The 20,732-nt window shown below is 47.7% G+C and overlaps 1 pseudogene; it reads right to left on the bottom strand.

The window, feature by feature from the left end:
* Nucleotides 1-7,028: 7,028 nt before the first annotated feature.
* LOC131562621 (zinc finger protein 883-like) overlaps nucleotides 7,029-20,732 on the bottom strand; it is a 73,442-nt pseudogene continuing 59,738 nt past the window's right edge.

The raw sequence follows: 20,732 nt of genomic DNA, 5'->3' as shown, positions 1-20,732 counted from the left end.
CAATCAATACTTCCTTCTTCCAATTTCTAAAGATCTCTTTGTCCTGGGCACTCAGTATGGCCTTTTTCCTCGAAGTTCTTTGGCCGTCTTGAATGCTTACAATGTAAAAGGTAATCCCTGATCTATCTTCAACTCCCTGCTCAGATGCAAACTGCTGGAAGGGAGCTAGAACTAGTACTGGAGACCTGGCAGCTTGTCCAGGAACCAAAATTTTTGAAATAATGGTAATGTGGAGAAGCATGCAAGTCCAGGTTGGTGAACTCATATATGCAAGTACTTGCAGTTTCCTGACAGGACTTTACAGTTCAAGGGTATGGTCTCTTCTTATTTCTGTCCCTTAATGCTCAATCCTTGCCACATTTCTTCAACTTCTTTTGCATTGTCATCTTTTGTGTTTTCTTCCTCTCTTCTTCTCTCTGTGACTTTCTATGCAGGATGGATACCCGGCCATACACTGTCAGCTTGCTCAGTGACCGAGCAGTGATATGATGGTGTAGAAATTGTAGGCACACAGTAGGCAAATGTGTCATGCTTCTGTGTGCCCTCTGCAGGCAGACCTGCTTCCCAAACCTTCAGTCAGACTTGGAAAAAAGGCTTGTCACCACTACTTTGTTGTGGTTTATGCATTGATGAAGAAACACTTCCATCTCAGCCCGCTTAAGCCACTGCAGAGTAGGAATTGTTGCTTTGGCAGCAGATGTGCTGTCAGGGTCCTTACAGCTCCACAAGATGTGCCTCTTCTAGAACAGATTTTTGCATTTTTGTACAATAAAAACTGTGCTTTAAATTGCACCAGTGTAAGTCATGCCCTCATGTAGATGTTTTTTCAGACATAGATATTTATATATTTGCCCAGTGAATCGCCTCCTGGGCAGCAGGAACAAATGAGAAAGGAAACTGGGCTGATAAAACATGCTTCTGCTTCAACAAAAACCCCTCAGTCTTCCCTTTCCAGAGAAGGCTATAAACTTTTTCTTGATTGACCTAAAGGGGATAAACAAGTCCCTCCATGTCCTGATTTTTACTAGTCTCAAATTATTTAGAAAAGTTTTAATTTATTATTTTTTGGTGGGGGGGTGGTGGCGTTTGGGTCTGTACTTCAGACCTGTTCTCCCAGCAGTCAGGGACCTGCACAGCTGCTGTGGGTGGGGCAGGTGCTCAGGTAATTACCAACAGGTGCTTGGTAATTGCTAACAGCAGTTGAGGTGAGAAGTTGGCTTGTGCCTGGCTGAGGGCTTGAGGACTGTGGTGAGAGAAGGGATAGGGAGTGGAGTGGAAAATATTAGTTACACAAGCAAATCTGAGGTGTAGGTGGGATTTACCTGGATTAGGTACTGCATTTCATGGACTTGATCACAATTTATGAAGAACTGAACATTTAACTATGAGATAGGACTATTTAGTTGTTATTCTAAATGCTGCATTTACTAATATGCAATGTAGTTTCTTTCTATTTTGCTCAGAAGCTGTCTCAAAAACATTGAAGTCCAACTAAAGTCTTCATAAACCCAAGTTAATAGCTTACTTTTTGTTAAAAACAGAAGCTGAAAGGGCCAATGGCTCTTGCATTCAGTAATTCACACATTTTAAAAGAAGTGGTTCTCTTCTCTTCCTGTGGCTAGCTTGTCTCTTCAGGCTAGAAAACATTTCTGGGAGCATTTCCTTGCTGCTCCTATATCTCTATGCCCTTGGAATCTGATGCTAATACTTTATTTTTCTAAAATTAGAAAATTTTATATTTCTGTAGGCCCTTTCATTTTGTAATTTGCACTTGTCACTCGGGGGGGAAAAGAGTCTGATAACTTTTTTTTCTTGTAGGCCTCTCAAATTGCAGCCCATTGCATTTAGCTGCAAAATCCTAGGTCATGCTAACAGGATGCCTGAAATGGACACTGGTAGAGGGTAACAGAAATTGCCTGATACAGATGCTATCAACAATTTTAATTCCTGACAGTCCAGTATTTCCCTTACCTAAGGGATACCTGTTCATATTTCCTTCTCTTTTTCTTGCACCTCTCAGTTCTGTGATGACTGAGAAACAAAAATACAAAGTAAGGGTGTGCAGAGTAGATAGACTTCATGAGAATTAGGGGGCAATTTGACTATACACTGATCTGTATGATTGCCTTCTTATGTGAGATTGTGATGATGTTGTAATATATGTTGGGAAATAATTCATGCTATAAAAGCATGCATTTCATTAAGATTGCAAAATCCAAACAAGTCTCTGACCACAAGCAGCCTGAGAGGCAGGCGTCAAAATTCCGAAATTCCTGAAGGTGGCCAGATAACAATCGGCACTTTAGCCCAAGAATAGACACACCCAGTGCGACGATCACCATTATCCCGAGACATCGTCATGTCATCAGAAGACACCTAAGAGTGATCATTGCCCTGTTGATAACATCGATCAAGATAGCCAAAGTCGCCAGAAAGATCATGTGAATATGTGACTTCCCTGAATCCGATCAGTGCTGGCTATCAACAAGGAAATGGTGATTGTCCAGCTCTGCACAGTGAAAGAACCAAGTATGAATATGCAGAGTTACAAAAGAAATTGGGACTTCTTCCCTCAGGCGTAATAAACTGTATAAAGCATCCCTGCAAGAAGTGGCTCTCGTGAATGGTGGAGGGTCCAATGCAATAGAGGTGGGATCCAGGTTCACCCAGCACCGAACCCGGGCTCAACACTGTCTCTTTGGCTGTGGTGGTTTTGAAGACCATATTTTAGTAGCGGAAAAAGATAAAGAAATCTTTTCACATTTTTTATAATTTGGCTTTCGACTGATCACTCATAACAGTTCCATAAAGATAATTCCACATTTGGTGTCTTGGTGAGTAAATCAAGAGCACAATCAGTTCATGAAAAGCACCAATACAAGCTGGACTTCCCAGAGCAGCCAACTGAAAGAATCTGAAAAGAAGAAATGCAGGAAATGACTTGGTAAACCTTGCCAGGAAGATAAGTAACTTTTTTTCAGTAATCTATAATCCATTCCCTTGGCCTTTGGCTTTCTTAACATGACCATTTGCATCCCAGATTCTCCATGAAGTGTGAAGCCTGAGCTTGTGGAAGTGCCTGAAAGATGCCCTTTTTCTCTGCAGGGACATTGAGGCTAGAACAGGAGCCCGAGCACTGTCTGGGGAAGCCTCCTCCGAGCTGGAATTTGTGCCGTGCTAGGAGAGCAGGAGGAGGGGGAGAAGGCTGGCGCTGTGTGGCAGGAGCAGCAGGTTTGGGCCGCAGGACATTCCGTCTGCACTGCTGCCCCGCAATGGGCAGCTGTGCCCAGGGCTCTGGGCCTGGCCCCGTGTGCACTGAGCTCCCTGGGCTGGGCTCAGGTTCCCGCTGGGACGGGGCAAAGCCTGGGCTCAAACTGGGGGCAGCAGCAGTGCAAAACACCTCTGGGCATCTGCGTTTCCTGCTGCTGGGAAGGAGCAATGAAGTGAGTCAAGAAGTTCTGGTTTCTGTTTCTCCTGGTGGATTTTTTAATTCAATTTGACACTATGGAGACAATTTCTGTGACGGCCTCTGTCAGCTTATTCTATTTCAACAGTGCCAGCAACAGGGCTGTATTTGAGCACTGCAAATGTGGCCTGTGTGGCTTTAATTTCCCTTACTTTAGTGCTCAGGGGCTGGTGGGCATTCCAGTATCTGCTGATCTTTATGTCCAAGAAAAAAATACTGACTTCACTGTCATGAAAGCACCATGGGTAGCACCAACTGAAAGAGGCACTTGTAGTTTTATGGATAAAATTAAGTTGGCAAGCAGAAGAGGGCCAAGAGCAGCCATGATCTCGAATTCCCAAGGCAAAGGCACCAGCAGCCTCCTGCTGTCAGCTCAGGGTGAGCAAAACAGTGCTGAAAACAGCACTGGGACCCGATCCTTTCTTCCTCTGAGGGCTGGCTCGGGGCAGCAAAGGCGGGCCCTGAGCAGTCAGGGCTGTGTGTGGGTGCTGGTTGCTCTGCTCCAGAACTGAGCTGGAAAAAGCCCTTGGGATCCGAGGCAGGAGCAGGCGGGAAGGGGCCGGCACTGCTGCTGCTCCTGGCCGGGAGCCCCGGCGGGGCCGGGCCGGCGCCCCCTGCGCTGCGGCTGCTGCTGCTGCCAGAGCCGGGCGGGACTCGGGGACAGGGAACGGACGGGGGGGACAGCAAAGGCCGGGTGGCTGCAGGGATGGTGGCGCTGGGGCAAGCACCAGCACAGAGCTTCAGCCTGCAGTTAACCCCGAGGGAAATGCTGGGGAAAGGCTCCATTTCAGACTTTCTGCACTCGTGGCTGTGAAGGGACTGAAATGAAAGGAGAACAAGCAGGGCACGACCCCGCCTGCTTTGGGAGGAGCCCCGGGCCTGAGGCTGTGAGGGGCTTGAGGGGCCATGAGGGGCTGTGAGGGACCATCCGTCATGAGGGGCCATGAAGGGCCTTGAGAGGCCATGAGGGGCCATGGGGAACTCAGAGAGGCCTTAAGGCCCTGTGAGGGGCTGTGGGAGCCAGGCCCTTCATGGAACCAAGGGTCCATCATGTCCTAGCACGGCCTTGTGGAACCAAAGGGACCATGGTGCCACTATGGAGCCTCATGGTATCACAGGTCCATTGTTACACAGCAGCCACAGCCTGGCTGCAGAACCAAGGAGATCATTGTGACACTGCACAACTGTGCAAACCTGTGAGCCTACCAGGGAAAAGCCAGCAGAAATGGCCTGGAGAGACACACTGTAGGCTCTGGGCATTCCTCACAGCTCAGGGTGAGGAAAGAGGCTTCCCCATGGTGCTCTGCAGCACTATGTTAATTTTTCCCAGTTCTGTACTGTCCCTTGGCCTTCTCTACCCGTTTAACTCCTATAAGTTCATGTTCTGGTGAGTTCTCCCTTCTCTGTTTTCCCACTGGTGTGTAACCCTGCCCATCCACCCTGGCATTTACTATTGGTCCCTTCCATGTGTACCGCCCCTGAACCCTCAGAGCATTGGATCCCCGGTGCTCTACTCTGAACCCTCTTTTCCTGCATTTGTACCCCGGACTCTCCTTTGTCTTTGTTTTTGGCCCCTGGACACTTTCAGCATTTCTCTGTGTGTGTGTGTGTCTGTGAGTGTGTCTGTGTGTGTGTCTGTGTGTCTGTGTGTCTGTGTGTTTGTCTGTGTGTCTATGTGCTGGTGCTCTCGTGGTTCCTACCCATTGGCACAAGAAACTTGGGGACGGTTGTGTGCAGACCACCTCAGACTGCAACAATAACTCCTTTTTTCATTTACTTTGTGGTGGGAATGAACCATTCTGTCTAATCACGATCAGAATAAATCAGAGCTGTATTTATATAAATTTATCTGGTATTCAATCTTTAATGCTGGGGGGAAAATTGCATTAAAGTTCAATTCCACCTGTCTAATCTTTAACACCTTTGACAAAGTCTGGGGCTGGGATTGGATCCAACCGCTTCCAGTCACCTCTCTTTGAAGGAATTTTAGAAGTCTCGAGGCCCTGCAGGGGTTTGAGGATCCATGGTGGCTGTTAGGTGTCATTTCTCAACCTCATGTCTCAGCAGAAGTTTCTCCAATAAAGGAATAAAGGTTTTGCCTGAAGCTCCCTTTGTGCCCATGACAGGAACCCCTGTGAGTGTCTGGGACATCCCAGCTCTTTGGCTACCTGGGGACTCCTGGGATGTCACCGTGGAGCCCCTGTGAGTGCTTGTGACAGATTGGTGCCTTTGCAGCACAAGGTGCCCTGGGATGTCACCACGGAATGGCTGTGACTACCTCTGACCACACGGCTCTTTACCATCCCAGTAATCCCCTGGGAGGTCTCCATGGAGCCCCTGTCTGTGCCTGTGACATTCAAGCTCTGGAACAGCCTGGAGACTCTTGGAAAGTCCCCATGGAACACCTCGGAAGGCCTGTGACAAAACTGATCCTTAGCAGGCAATGATCACCAGCCCCCTGTTCCTATGGTCAGTTTCCATGGTAACCATCACCAGCCCCCTGTTGCTATGGTCAGTCCCTCGGCAGCTCCATGGAGACCCCATGCCAGGGGTGGTTGCCATGGACACCAGCTCAGGCCTGCAGCCACAGCCCGTTGCCATGGCAACCATTGGCAGCCCCATCCCCAGGCTCATGGGATCCCAGAACCACAGAATTGGCTGAGCTGGGAGAAACCCATCAGGATCCTCCAGTCCAACTGCTGGCCCTGCCCAGGACACCCCAACAATGCCAGCCTGGGCCTGGCAGTGCTGTACAAACGCTGCTGGAGCTCAGAGAGCCCTGGAGCTGGGACTCTTCCCTGGGGAGCCTGGGCAGGGCCCCAGCAGCCTCTGGGCAAAAACCTTTTCCTGACATCCAACCTGAGCCTGCCCTGACTCAGCTGCAGCCGTTCCCTCCACTCCTGTCCCTGAGCACCAGAGGGAAGAGGTTCCCACAGCCCCAGCCAGGGACCCGCTCCCAAGGCTGTTGCCATGGCCACCATGGCTGGGACCAGCTGGGATGCTTGGTTTCCATGGGCCAGGGTTCAGGAATGGGATTCCCCAATTTCCTGCTCCTGCTAAAACCGTGCTGCCCTCGCTGCCCTCCCGCCTTCCATGGAAAGCACAAAAGGCAAAGATTCCAGGCTGGGATAAAAACCATTTATTGGGAACAGCAATGAGATAAGGAACAAACAGGAACAAAAACAATATTGATAACAGAAGGGATAAATAAAACTGTTTACAGGGAAAATTAAACACAACTCACTGGGTCTTCCTGGCCACAATTTCCCATGCCTGGAAATTTCACCCTTCTCCTCAGGGAGAGAGAGAGTGCCTTTCCTGCCCCTGGCAATGACCTGAGGTGGGAGTAAATGTAATGACAGGGCCATGGCCAGACCCTCATGTTCTTCCATCCCACATCATGTCATTGGCAGGGGCAGGAAAAGGGACAGGTGTCTTCCTGGCATGGATCACAGGGAACATGGATCACCAGGGCTCTTTCCAATATGGGTCCTCCAATGAGGGATGAAGCTGGAGCTGGGCATGAAGCTCTTCTGCTGTTGGGCCACTGACAGAACGTCCCTTACCGGTGCTTCCATTGGTGGCTGGTCAAGGCAGAGCTCTGGGTGAAACTCATCCCACACTAGGGACACTCGAAGGACCTCTTCCCTGTGTGGATGCGCTGGTGCCTGATGAGGGTGAACTTATGCTTGAATCCCTTCCCACAGTCAGGGCAGCGGAAGGGCCTCCCCTCTGTGTGAATCCGCTCATGCAGACGGAGATTTGAGCTGGTCTGAAACCTCTTCCCACACGTGGGGCACTCATAGGGCCTCTCCCCAGTGTGGATGCGCTGGTGGATGATGAGGTGGGACTGGCGCTTGAAGCCCTTCCCACACTCAGGGCAGCAGAAAGGCCTCTCCCCAGTGTGAATGAGCTGGTGTCTGAGGAGATCGGAGCTGGTCCGAAAGCTCTTCTGGCACTCGGGACACTCGTAGGGCCTCTCCCCGGTGTGGATGCGTTGGTGGGTCACAAGGGTAGACCTGTAACTGAAGCCCTTCCCACACTCCCCACACTTGTAGGGCCATTCCCTTGTGTCGATCATCTGGTGGCTGATCAGGGTGCTGCTGTGCCTGAAGCTCTTCTCACACTCTGAGCACTTGTGGGCATTCTCCCGATCATGAAGCTGCTCACGAACCACCAGCTCTGTGCTCTGGCTGAAGCTCTGTCCACCTTCCTGGCTCAGGGTGGGTCTTCTCTCCTCAGAGCACCCTGGGCTGGGTTTGCAGCCCCTACTCCTGTGGGATCTCTGAGGCATTTCCTCCCAGCTGTAATTCTGCACCATGGCACTGCTCAAAATGGCCTCTTCCACAAGGTTCTGCTCGGGAGATTTGTCCTCCCTGGTCTCCATCCTCAGCTCCTTCTCTGGGGGAGGAAGGACAAGGAGAGGATGGGATTTGCCTCCATGCCAGAGGGAAAGGGAAGGAGATCCCCTCAGTGCATCCCTGGAAGGACGGCGTTGGCAGCAGGGTTGTCCTGCAGCCAGGGGCCGTGCTGGGCTGGGAGATGGAGCAGGAGAGAGGGGGAAAGGGGCACTGACTTCCTCCTCACCTGCCTGGGTGTCCTGGGGCATCTTCCTCTTCCTTGCAGTCTCTCCCTCCATCTGGCTAAGTTTTAGGAATGGGAAATTCTGTTTTGGGAGGAAAACAAGAAATGAGCACACTAAATTTTGTACCAGATTGAAGGTGAACCAGGGGGAGAGTCTAAGTCAGAATTCCAATTCAAAAACAAAATTAGGATCAAGGCAATGATACAGAAACACTGCCTTAAACTGACAGAGTCAGAATATAACCTGACACCATGTTGGTCAGGGTGGTGGCTGCAGTCCCATTAAATGGTGGCTGCAGTCCTGTTGGAGTGATGAACATGATTCTGTCCAAGAAGTGATGCTGTAGAAGAGTCTGGTCTTCCTCTGAAGGTCCACTGGTGGTTATGGAGCTCTTGTCCTCTGGGAATCCAGTAGGCAAGGTGCTGCTGGTGTTGCCAGCCTCAGCTTATATCCAGGTAGGAATTCTTGGATCCTCCCTCTGGGCGGAGCATCCCACAATGGGATGATGGAATTTTATTAGTCCAGCAGTGACACTCAATGGCCCATTCACAGAAGATATCTCCCCTGGAGGGCGTTATCAGAGGTGATTCATGGAAGAGATAAAGAACTCTGCCCCACCTGCTTATAGCAGTTGATGAAGATGGGGATTGAAAACATGCATTTGGTTACATCTTGCATTGCAACCTGAAACAGTGGGGTAATCCCTGCTCAGGGGGTGAACACCACCCCCCTTACCCAAACTGGCTCAGGTGTAAAACCCCCACCCTGGGAAGGCCACACACACAGGGGACAATGTCACAGTTGGCCCTGCTCCAGGTGAGGCCTCTGTCCCTTGTCACTCCCTTATTCTCTCCCCTTTTCTCTTTCTTTCCAACTCACTCTCTACCTCACATTTACTGTTCAATAAAATCCACCTTGGATTTGGTCTTGTTAGTATCTTAACTGTGGCAGAGGAATCTCTCCAACAATTTTCTTAAGCAGATTGCGACATTATTTTGCCATAGTGGGTTAGGGCACCGTTGTCTGACCCCAAGTGCCTTTGACAACAGCATGGTTCCCTCCTCTGAGGAGGTTGTGGTTCTCTCTGGAGGAACTCTTGGAAACTTGGACACAGCTTCCTCTGAGCACCTTATGGGAGAACTGATGAGGAAAATGGCTGTTAGAGGTGGCCAGTGAAAAAGAAAATATTTTGTTGTCCTTCCTTGAAAAGTTTGTTAAAATCACTGGAGGAAAGGGAGCAAATGTTACCAGCGAGACTGACAAGGTTCATTCACCCCATGGTGAGGAACACAAGGCTGCTAAAAGTCCAACAAAAAACACAATTCAAGTAGCTAAATTCCCAAATAACTCTGGAATTCACAGGCTTGGGTTCTTTGCCAAATGTGAGAATCATTATTCTCTTCATCCCTGTCACCTTTGTGACAGCTACACAGAGTTTCCCCTTCCTTCTATTAATCTGATTGGGCCTAATTTCCACTTTCCTTTTATTGGAACCTGCCAGCAGCTGAGCTGGAGCTGTGCAGGAACCAATGAAACTTGGAATTGCCACAGAATTTCTTCTATTGCCAGTTTACTCCTGTTTGGGATTTGTTTGCATTTCCATCACATGTGACTCTCGGGAAAATCAAATATTCATCAAAGTATTTTATGTAGGATTAGGTTTGATTTATGCCTAGTTTATTTTGTCCAGTGCCCTGGGGATGCTCAAGGGGTCTCTGTGCCTCTTGCCCTGGGGGATGCTCAGGAGGAATTTGTTGCGATTGTCCCTGTCCCTGTCACCCTAGCCCATGCCCTTGATGCCAAATTTTGGCCCAAACAGGCAGAGTGACTGCCTAATCAGACTCAGCTTAAGTCAATTAAGCAGGAGGTATTTTTATTAGCGACGCGTCGGAGAAATCACAAAATGGATTTCTGAGTTCACATAGCAAAAGCAAGCCTTATATACAATTTTGGGTATAGGATTACATCAGATCAGATACATAATCATGCATATTCATATGGGGCGTGGTGTAGGCGGAGCGTGGGCGGAGCGTAGGTGGAGACATCTCTTTTGGGGAATTTTCAGGTGGTCGTTCCTGTTGCCTTCATCATAGACGGGGTCTTTCCGATGAGTCTTCCTCTTTAAACTTTTGAACTCTTTTCCTAATTTGGTCAATTCCCGGTGTATTTGGCTTAGATCCCGTGGCTTGGCAAAACCCTTAGGGTCGTTTTGACATTGCTGGCTCTAAACCCGCTTAGCTTATTAGTTTCTCCTATACCTATCTCTTCCCCTGTCATGATGCTCTACCTTTTATCTAATTTATTGCTCTGTTTTCCTAGTGCTGTGCTTTCTCCGTGTGTTCTAGTGCTAGGCCCTTCTTTACATGCCTCTCATTCCATGTTTTAACCCATTACTTCTGGAAGGCTATCTGCTTTAGGGCTTCATTTCCCCCCTTTTTCTTGTAACTTACGAATTCTTTCGTCAAGTTCTGGTCCCACAGGACGCTGATAGGCTCGTACCATTGCCCAAATCATTTGGGTCCTCTTCATTATGCCCCTTAGTCTCCACCACAAACAAATGTTTGTAAGAGTTAGTAATAACAAAGCTACAATTACTACTAGCATTGGGTGCACCAGGTAATGGAAGACCTGTGTAGCTGTTGGGGAGTATCCTGTAAAGATGTCCCACCAGTGATGCTGGCCTACTTGTTCTACTTCGGTCAGGACATTCTTTATCTTTTCTGAATTGTGTTCTATCTGCCATACCATTCGTTTAGTTGTTTGATTCACCTTTTGCACCAATTTCTTTACTTCAGGGTGTGCAAGCACTGCTTTGAGAATTTTGACGTCCATCCCTATTTGTAATTTCGGTATCTCTTGATATAGGTTGAAATTTGCGTTAATTAGCTGTTGGGTGGTTATTGGGACAGTGTAATGAAAATCACAACCTATGATCTTGGTAAAGTTGCATACACAAAAGTTAGTATTGTTAGTCTCTTCTAGGCAATTATCTATAGTGACGTTGTCACAAGCTGTCCTTACGCAAGCACACCCATTTCCTATATAGTAAACTTGTGATTGTGTTCTATCATGCGGAAGCATTTCTAAGGTACATACACTATTTTCAGCATCTAAGCATAAATCTTCGGCTTCTACCACAGCATTTTCGCAAACATAGCCTAATTGTCCTCTAGGGATGCATGCTTCTGTGCTAACCGATTGCCACCTATTTTTGGTGTAATCATAACTGGCCCAGACGTTATGGTTTATTGGCCTAACAACGACTTCTTGGTGTGTTGTCCCTAGAGTGAGGATGGGAAAGATAGCTCTTTCCTCTGCTGCACTAATGGTGAGGACATAAGCTTCAATGTGTTCTTGTTGAGGCTCATAGGTGAAGTTCACTAGTTGCCACCAAGCCTGATGGTCCCTCTCAAATTGTGTAGTGTGATTGTCCTTTAATATTGTTTCCCTTATTTCTTGAGGTAATATACCTGACGTTCCTTCTCTCATTATTCCTGCCGCTACTGATTGTACCCATTGTTGCGTCTGAGAGCATTGGATAGCGAGTGCAACGTCTCTGCTGAGTTCCCCTGTGTAGTCAGTGAGCTTTACAAAATCCTCTGCAGTATGGTTTGCTACCATGGTTAGTAATTTCACCACCAGCGATTGTGTTTCAGCTAATGTAAGCATGGATGCACTGAGAGGCACCTTAAGCTTTCCTAAGCTCGATGTGACGGTACTTAATTTGTTTACTAATACCTCTTGATCTATTGTGTTTACTATGCCAAATCCGGTGCCAATCCACCCACTTAGATCTCTTTTTGTTTTTCTGTGATGAGACCTTGTCGCTAGCCATGCATTCCATCCCTTAAGGCTTTGCTGTATAAATGGTCGTCAATCCTTTTGCAAATAAGTAATATCGGTGTGAATGTTCATTTGCACCTTTTTCAGGGAATAAGTGGGGTCTAACAATAATTTTAGTTCGTTAGATTTTCTTATCACCTGAGGCCCTATAAAGGTTAGGTTGTGTACTGCTTTACACTCCACTGGTAGGGTGGTTTCTTGAGGCAAGTCTAGATCTGGATACAATGGGATCACGTCTCCTGGTAATTGTATCCTATATTCGACAGCACGCCCGAGAGCACGCCCGAGGGAGCTAAAACCCTGTCCCAGTGTTTTCAACTCCCTTTCACATGTGAACGTCATTGACTGATCCAATCTAAATGCCATCTCACACAGTGCTTTTCCTCCCTCAGGACCACTAGATGCTACAATTTCTCCCGGAGAATGGAGAAGGGGGTGAGGGTCATAGGTTATGTTTTGAGGGTGTAGCTCCCCAAGTGAATCTTCTCTATAAATCACCGAGTTTCGGGGTTGTGATCCAGGTGGATCTTCCCTGAAGTCGCTCCACTGACATGAAATTGGGCCCTTTTGTTGAGTCCAGGCAATAGGCTTGCCCATTTTCACTAGACTAAAGGTAATTAGGTTTTGTTTAGAGGCTGGCATCGAGGGTTGAATTGTTAATACCAGCCGCCTTGTTTTTCCTTCTCTTTCTCCTGCTGGGTCAAGCTCTCGACACCCAATTTGGATTTGGTCTCCCTTGTATGCTATCATGGAGGGCTGATCCCATACTTCACTTGCATATGGCTGATTGTTACGTAAGGCATAAACCTCGAAATAGGGTCCGCTCATTCCTAATTCCGGGTGGATACACTGATGTGCATGAGACCATGGGTCTATTGGGGAAGAGTCTTGGGGAAGAGCTATACTTATCGAGAGTCCAATGATCAGAGTTGTAAAGGTTTGGGGTGGAGTCGGGGTCATAATGTCTGGCTGTCAATTTTGTTTCTTTTGGCGTTCTCGTTGCTTGATGTGAATTTGTTTTACTCGTAAAATAGCCTTTTCTAGTTCAGTGTCTAAATCTCTTTGTTTTTTAAAGGGTCCAATTTGGTCACTTGTTAGTGGATGTCGTGGGACAGAAGAATAGCAACGGGTCGATAAAACCTTAGAACGACTAAGTTTCAAACAATATTGTAACCAGCGGTGTACTTTCCAATGGCACCACCCTAATACAATTTGTTCGGGAGCTTCAAACAATTCCCTAGCCTCTAAAATGGGTCTGTTGGCGAATTTCTCTAAGGCCAAATAGTCGTCATTTTCCCTTGCTTCTTTGCAGCTACACTCATAACATTGGAGGTCCAGTAAACAACTTTGTACGTTCCAAAATTTTCTATCACAACCTCCACAAAGAAATCCAATTAGTCCCACACAATTTCTTTCCCCACACCCAAAACACGGCTGATCGTGAATAGGGTCCTGTGGGTCAGGTCCTTGTTGACTGTATGTTTCAACCCACCCTGTCCACTGTATTGGCATGCTACGCAATGCAGCTCTAGCTTCGGCATTAAATTCTGCTATGAGAGATAAAGGTTTTGGCAAAGTCAATGTTAGTTTATGTTGGATTCTCACGTGATCCTGCGGAGACAGCTGACTCAGAAGTCTGTACATCTAGGGCAGGTTTAATCTCCTCTTGTTTGTTTTCCGGAGCTCTCTTGACCCGTGAATAGTGGATCCACGTAGGTCGTTCCTTGATCCGAACCGCGGTGAAGGTAGTCAGCAGCACTTGGAAAGGTCCCTCCCACTTTTCTTGTAGGGGTTTTCCTAAAAGATTCTTAACATACACCCAATCACCGGGGTTAAACGGATGCAATTTGCAATCAGGTTGCTTAGGTTGGTGCTCTATCATCACAGCAGCATTCTTATCAAACTGTTTCCCCACCGCAATTACATAATCGTAAATGTATTGATTACCAATCTGGTCTATGACATCCCCATTTACAGCTTGCATAGCATAAGGTCTACCATATAGAATTTCAAAAGGACTTAACTTTTCCTTCGATCTTGGCTTGACTCTCAGTCTCAGCAGAGCAATAGGCAAAGCTTGATACCACTGCAAATTAGTCTCTTGGCATATTTTAGCAATTTGCTGTTTGATAAGATGATTCATCTTTTCCACTTGCCCACTGGCCTGTGGACGGTAGGGCGTGTGCAATTGCCAATTGATTTGTAATGCTTTGCTTATTGCTTTCACTACTTTTGCACAGAAATGTGTACCTCTATCTGAAGAAATGCTCTTCGGTACCCCAAACCGTGGAATAATTTCATTCAACAGTACTCTAGTTACCTCTCTTTCCTTATTTGTCCTACAGGGGAATGCTTCAGGCCACCCAGAAAATGTGTCAGTTAATACCAACAGGTACCGAAACCCCCCTTTTCTTGGGAGTTCAGAAAAATCAATTTGCCATATCTCACCTGGGAATTTACCTCGGTTTATAGCTCCTAGGTGTACTTTGGTTCCTGTGTTTGGGTTGTTCTTCAGACACCGTTCACACTGGGACGTAACGTGTTTTATAGTAGTAAATAATTTTGGTCCTGCTATTCTGGTCTGCAAATATTGGTAAAGCGAATCTAGGCCCCAATGGGCCTTCTCATGTTCTGCCTTCACAAACTGCCACATCACGTTTCCTGGTATCACTAACTGTCCTGTTTCTAATCGACCCCAACCATTTTCTAGTATTTTGCCCTTATTCCTTTGAATCCACCTATGATCTGATTCTTGGTAATCTGGCTGGATATTGATATCCAGCTCCCCTGGTATTAGGGCCGCTATTTCCGCTTCCCTATTTCTTGTGGCCGCCAATTTAGCTTCTGTATCTGCCTTCCTGTTCCCTATTTCTGGAATAGTATTGCCTTTCAAGTGCCCCTTGCAATGCATTATGGCCACCTGTGTTGGGAGTTGGACCGCCTCCAGCAGTCGCAGAACCTCTTCTGCATGTTTGACTGTTTTTCCTTGTGTAGTCAACAGTCCTCTTTCTTTCCAGATGGCTCCATGAGCATGTACGACAGAAAAGGCATATTTAGAGTCTGTCCATATATTAATTTGCATGTTCTCTGCTAATTCCAGGGCTCGGGTCAGGGCTATCAGCTCTGCTTTTTGAGATGAAGTCCCTGCAGGCAGGGGGTTTGACTCAATTACCCTCTCTGTAGTGGTGACTGCATAGCCAGCCATTCTTACTCCTTGCCTCACGAAGCTGCTGCCATCTGAAAACCAGTTGTCCGCGTCTTCGAACGGCTCTTCTTTGAGATCTGGGCGACTGGAGTAGACGGCTTCAATTGTTTCCAGGCAGTCATGTTCGATGGGTTCTGCTGGAGCTCTTCCTTCTAAGAATGAAGCTGGGTTCACAATATTAGTTACCTGAATGGTTACATCATCTGATTCAGCCAGGATGGCCTGGTACTTTAAAAATCTGGAAGGCGACAACCAATGGTTGCCTTTCTGTTCCAGCACAGCTGACACAGTGTGGGATACTAACACAGTCACCTTTTGGCCCAGCGTAAGCTTCCTGGCCTCTTCTATGTTAATTATCACTGCGGCCACTGCCCTCAGACAGCCTGGCCATCCTTTACTTTCTTCATCCAATCGCTTGGAGAAGTAGGCCACAGCTCTCTTGTGTGGTCCCAACTGCTGTGCTAGTACTCCTAGGGCCATCCCTTGCCGCTCATGGGAAAATAGCCAGAATGGTTTCGACACATCTGGGAGACCTAAGGCTGGTGCTCTCATCAGCTCCCGCTTCAGCCTCTTAAAGGCCCCTTCCGCCTCGGGAGTCCAAACTAGGACATTCTTGGTTTCTTTTAGCAAATCATACAATGGTTTAGCGAGTATCCCATACTGGTAGATCCATAGCCGACACCAACCTGTCATCCCCAGAAAGGCGCGCAGGTCTCTCACCGTCTCTGGTTTGGGCATCTGGCAGATGGCCTCTTTCCTGGCTGCTCCCAGGGATCGCTGTCCTCTGGAGATTTCGTATCCCAGGTACACCACTTCCTTTTGCACCAGTTGTGCTTTCTGTTGAGAGACTCGATATCCACTTAAACCCAGGAAATTCAACAAGGAAATAGTCCATTCAATGCATTCTTCCTCCGTCACTGTCGCTATTAGGAGGTCGTCTACGTACTGCAGGAGAGCGCCATCTCCCGGCGGCCCTTCCCATTGTTCTAATTCTTTGGCTAACTGATTCCCAAAGATCGTGGGCGAGTTAGACCAGCCTTGGGGCAACCGTGTCCAGGTAAGTTGGGTCTTTCTCCCCCTATCTACTGATTCCCACTCAAAGGCAAAAATCCTTTGACTCTCGGGGGCTAAGGGAAGGCAGAAGAATGCGTCTTTCAAATCTAATACGGTGAACCAGGCCAGGCTATCCTTTAGCCTAGTTAAAAGCGTATATGGATTAGCAACCACCGGGTGTAATGTCTTGGTTATTTCGTTTACTGCCCTCAGATCCTGAACGAGCCTATACGTTCCATTAGGTTTCTTTACTGGCAAGATCGGTGTATTAAAATCCGATTCACATTCTACCAATAACCCCAGTTCTAAAAACCTTTTGATTATGGGCTCAATTCCCTTTCTGTCTTCTATCCTCAGAGGGTATTGTTTTCTTACCACCGGTCTTGCCCCGACCTTAAGTTCGACAACAATCGGTGTCGCTCGTTTTGATTTTCCAGGTATATCCGTAGCCCATACCAATGGATAAGTCTTGCTCAGGATTCGCTCGAAATTGTGGTTCTCAGGTTTGGGTTCCACACAACTGATTGTTAGGCTTAGGGCTGTAATCAGTTGTTCATCGTTTACTTGAAATTCCAATTTGTCCTTGTTGAACTTTATTATGGCTCCCAGGTTTTCCAATAGGTCTCTTCCCAATAAGGGCTTTGGCGAATTTGGTAAATACAGGAACTGATGTATTCCCATTTGTTTCCCAATTTTTGTATTTAATGGGTTTCAAAAAGTAAGCTTTTTCTGGTTGGCCTGTTGCTCCCACAACTTGTACAAATTCATCACTTTTAGGTACCAATTCCTGATTTAAAACCGAAAAAGTTGCTCCCGTATCAATTAAAAAGCTCAATTCCTTTTTACCTTCCCCTAGCTCCATTTTAACCAGTGGGTCTGCTAGGGTACGGCCCACCGGTCCCCGTCATTCACTATTCTTTCCAAAGCCAATACTAGGGGGTCCTGAGGGGCTACATTAATTCCACATTCATTTTGCCACTCAGGTTTATTCCTTAGGGTGAAAAACATGTCTGCGTATATTACCTCATCCCATTTATTGAGCCGCCGGAGGAAGAGCATAAGTTGTAAAATGGTATTATAGTTAGTTGTCCCCTCTGGTGGCCATTTTTCTCCGTCATCAAGACGGTACAGGGGCCACCATTGTGTGCAATACTTAAGAAGTGTTTTTTTTTTTTACTTATGTTTCCCCCTGGAATCCCTCCCAGGTCCTTCCAGTGTTTTAGGATACATCCTAAAGGGGTTTTCATATTTATATCTTTACTCTGTTGGCTTCCCATGGCTATTCTCTGTATTCGTGCTCTTTTCCACAAGTACTATATGCCAATATACCTTAACACTTCATTCACACAATTTCCATTCGCTTCGTCCAGGAAATGTGGATCGGGACTCCGCTCTCGTTTCGCAGCGATGCTGCGTCTCACTTACTCCACACACACTCGTACAGTGAAAGGTTCCTACCTTATGGCCTTGGTCGCCGATAGACCGTGAAATACCGGGTTCCCAAGTTCATGCACATATATTTCTAATCTGTTTACATAGAAAGTAATAAAAGCGTCCCCTATAAGATTTTACAACGGACACATAAAACAAACACATAAAACCACCAATTAACACATCTTTCTCCCGTTCTCAAAGAACAGTAGGCAATCTCCCATACAGCAAAACAAACCAAAGATACCAAGTTCAACTCTTCTCTACCATAACCTAGTCGTTTCCTTTTGTACTCTTTTTACGGGACTTTAACCCGTATTTACGGGACTTTAACCCGTACCGTATTTACGGGACTTTAACCCGTATTTACGGGACTTTAACCCGTACCGTATTTACGGGACTTTAACCCGTACCGTATTTACGGGACTTTAACCCGTATTTACGGGACTTTAACCCGTATCGTATTTACGGGACTTTAACCCGTAAAATCAGGGATTTTTACCGAGGCGTCCCTCCGGCTTACCCTGCGAGCGGTCACGTCTGACCCTCGTTTTCCAAACAAAGCGCTTTATCCCAAAACCAACAAACAATTCAAATACCTCTTAAAGCCAATAGGCAATTAAAATACCTCTTAATTGAGCAGGAGATGCAGCCAGCGTCCATCCGAGAGCACCGGTCCAGGGAAGGAGCTTCTCCCGACGAAAAGCCGTCAGAGGCGCCCAGAAGACCCCGACCCCAGACCCGGCTCGGGAGAGGACCCTTAAGGCTTGGATCTCCTGTCTGGTGCCATATCTCCTGCCTGGCTCGCCAGAAAATGATGCCAAATTTTGGCCCAAACAGGCAGAGTGACTGCCTAATCAGACTCAGCTTAAGTCAATTAAGCAGGAGGTATTTTTATTAGCGACGCGTCGGAGAAATCACAAAATGGATTTCTGAGTTCACATAGCAAAAGCAAGCCTTATATACAATTTTGGGTATAGGATTACATCAGATCAGATACATAATCATGCATATTCATATGGGGCGTGGTGTAGGCGGAGCGTGGGCGGAGCGTAGGTGGAGACATCTCTTTTGGGGAATTTTCAGGTGGTCGTTCCTGTTGCCTTCATCATAGACGGGGTCTTTCCGATGAGTCTTCCTCTTTAAACTTTTGAACTCTTTTCCTAATTTGGTCAATTCCCGGTGTATTTGGCTTAGATCCCGTGGCTTGGCAAAACCCTTAGGGTCGTTTTGACATTGCTGGCTCTAAACCCGCTTAGCTTATTAGTTTCTCCTATACCTATCTCTTCCCCTGTCATGATGCTCTACCTTTTATCTAATTTATTGCTCTGTTTTCCTAGTGCTGTGCTTTCTCCGTGTGTTCTAGTGCTAGGCCCTTCTTTACATGCCTCTCATTCCATGTTTTAACCCATTACTTCTGGAAGGCTATCTGCTTTAGGGCTTCACCCTGGGAGTGTCCTTGTCCCTGTCACCCCAGGCCATTCCCCAGGGGGTCTCCATCATTCTCACCCCAGGAAATGCCTGGGGGGTCTCCCTCCCTCTCACCCCTGTGCCAGGGGGTGCTCGGGGCAGTCTCTGTCTCTCTCAGCCCAGGGGATGCTCAGGGGTCTCTGTCCCCTCACCCTGGGGGACGCTGGGGGGGTCTCTATCCCTCTGGCCTCAGGCAATGCCTGTGCAGGGCTGGGGACCAGGGGCTCTGTGTCCCTCTCACCGCTGAGGGTGCTCGGGGCTGGGGGGGCTCTCCGACCTTATCACACCTGGGAAGGCCGGGGGGGTCTCTGTCCCTCTCAGCCCTGCTGTGACCCCACCCAAACATCATCGGGGTCAGAGGGAGAGAGACACCCCCAAACCCCCAGAACGGCAGAACCTGGGATTTGGTTTGGGGCTGAGGATTTAGGAAGGGGCTGGAATTGGGGCTGGGCTTGGAGTTGGGGCTGAGATTTGGATTAGAGCTGGGATTGGGGTTAAGGGTAGACATGGGATGAGCTTTAGGGCTGGGGTTGTGATTGGGTCTGGGGCTAAACAAGTTTGGCACTGGGATGAGAATAAATACAGAACTGTGAGTGTGTCTAAACATGGAGTGAGATTGAGACCAGGATCAGGGTCAGGTTTGAGACTGAGCTCACCCAGAGTGGGACAGAGGGGATATCACTGCGGGATGTCCCTGGCATTGTCCCAGCCCTCCTCAGGCACCTCCACACATGGGGGGCAACTGGGTGCTCCAAGATATGAGGTGAGCATTCCCTGAGGGCAGCCCTGACTTTGACCCTTGGGGCTCTGATATCAGCTGTCACATCCCTGTGGGAGCAGCTACAGACAGGAGGAGAGATTTCCCCCCCACCTAATTCAAGTGGAAAGATGAAGCCCAGCTGCCCTTTTCTTCTGGTGCCTCCTCCTCTCCTTTGGCAAGGATGTCAAACTCACCAGAAGCAGGAAAATCCCCATTCCCTCTGTCCTGGAAGGCTCAGGAATGCCCCTCTGCGATCCATGGCACACACTCCCAGGGGCTGGAATTCCAGTTCCCTGCCAGCAAAAGGTGTTCCTGCCCTGGAAGGAAAAGCTCTCAAGAAGGAGCCAAAAGCAAAGTAGAGCAAGATCCTACAGTGACATTTCACTGCCAGCCTTCATATCTTCACCCATGGTTGTTGTAGGTCTGGGATTGGGAATTAAATCATGGCAGGGTCTTTGGTGGGAGCTGCCCTGGGTCAAGGGAGATGCTGAGAGAGAAACTGAGCAGGCAAAGAAAGGTAGGAGAGAAAGGAAGGCACAAACACAATCAGCTGAGAAGGTGGCACTCTGAAAATAAACCAGAACTGACTGAAAAGGAATATGTCAGAACGAAATAATTTTACACATTTTATTTACTATCAAAACACAATTTCTTCCCATTCTCACAAACCTCTTGCCATTGTCATTCAGCAGAGCTATCAGAAAATTCTTCACTCTGAGTGGATGTTCCAGGCTGCAGCTACAAGGAAACAGGGAATGGGGATTTTCCTGCTCCTGGGGAGTTTGACATCCTCAGCTGAGGAGAGGAGGAGGCACCAGAAGAAAAGGGCAGCTGAGCTTTTTCCCGCCACAAGTTCAGCCCTTCTGGGGCTTTGGGGGTGTCTCTGTCCCTCTGACCCCGATGATGTTTGGGTGGGGTC

The sequence above is a fragment of the Ammospiza caudacuta genome, chromosome 11 (assembly GCF_027887145.1).
Source record: "Ammospiza caudacuta isolate bAmmCau1 chromosome 11, bAmmCau1.pri, whole genome shotgun sequence".
NCBI lineage: Eukaryota > Metazoa > Chordata > Aves > Passeriformes > Passerellidae > Ammospiza > Ammospiza caudacuta.
Note: the sequence above shows the minus strand (reverse complement) of the source record. Positions and strands in the feature narration are given on the sequence as shown.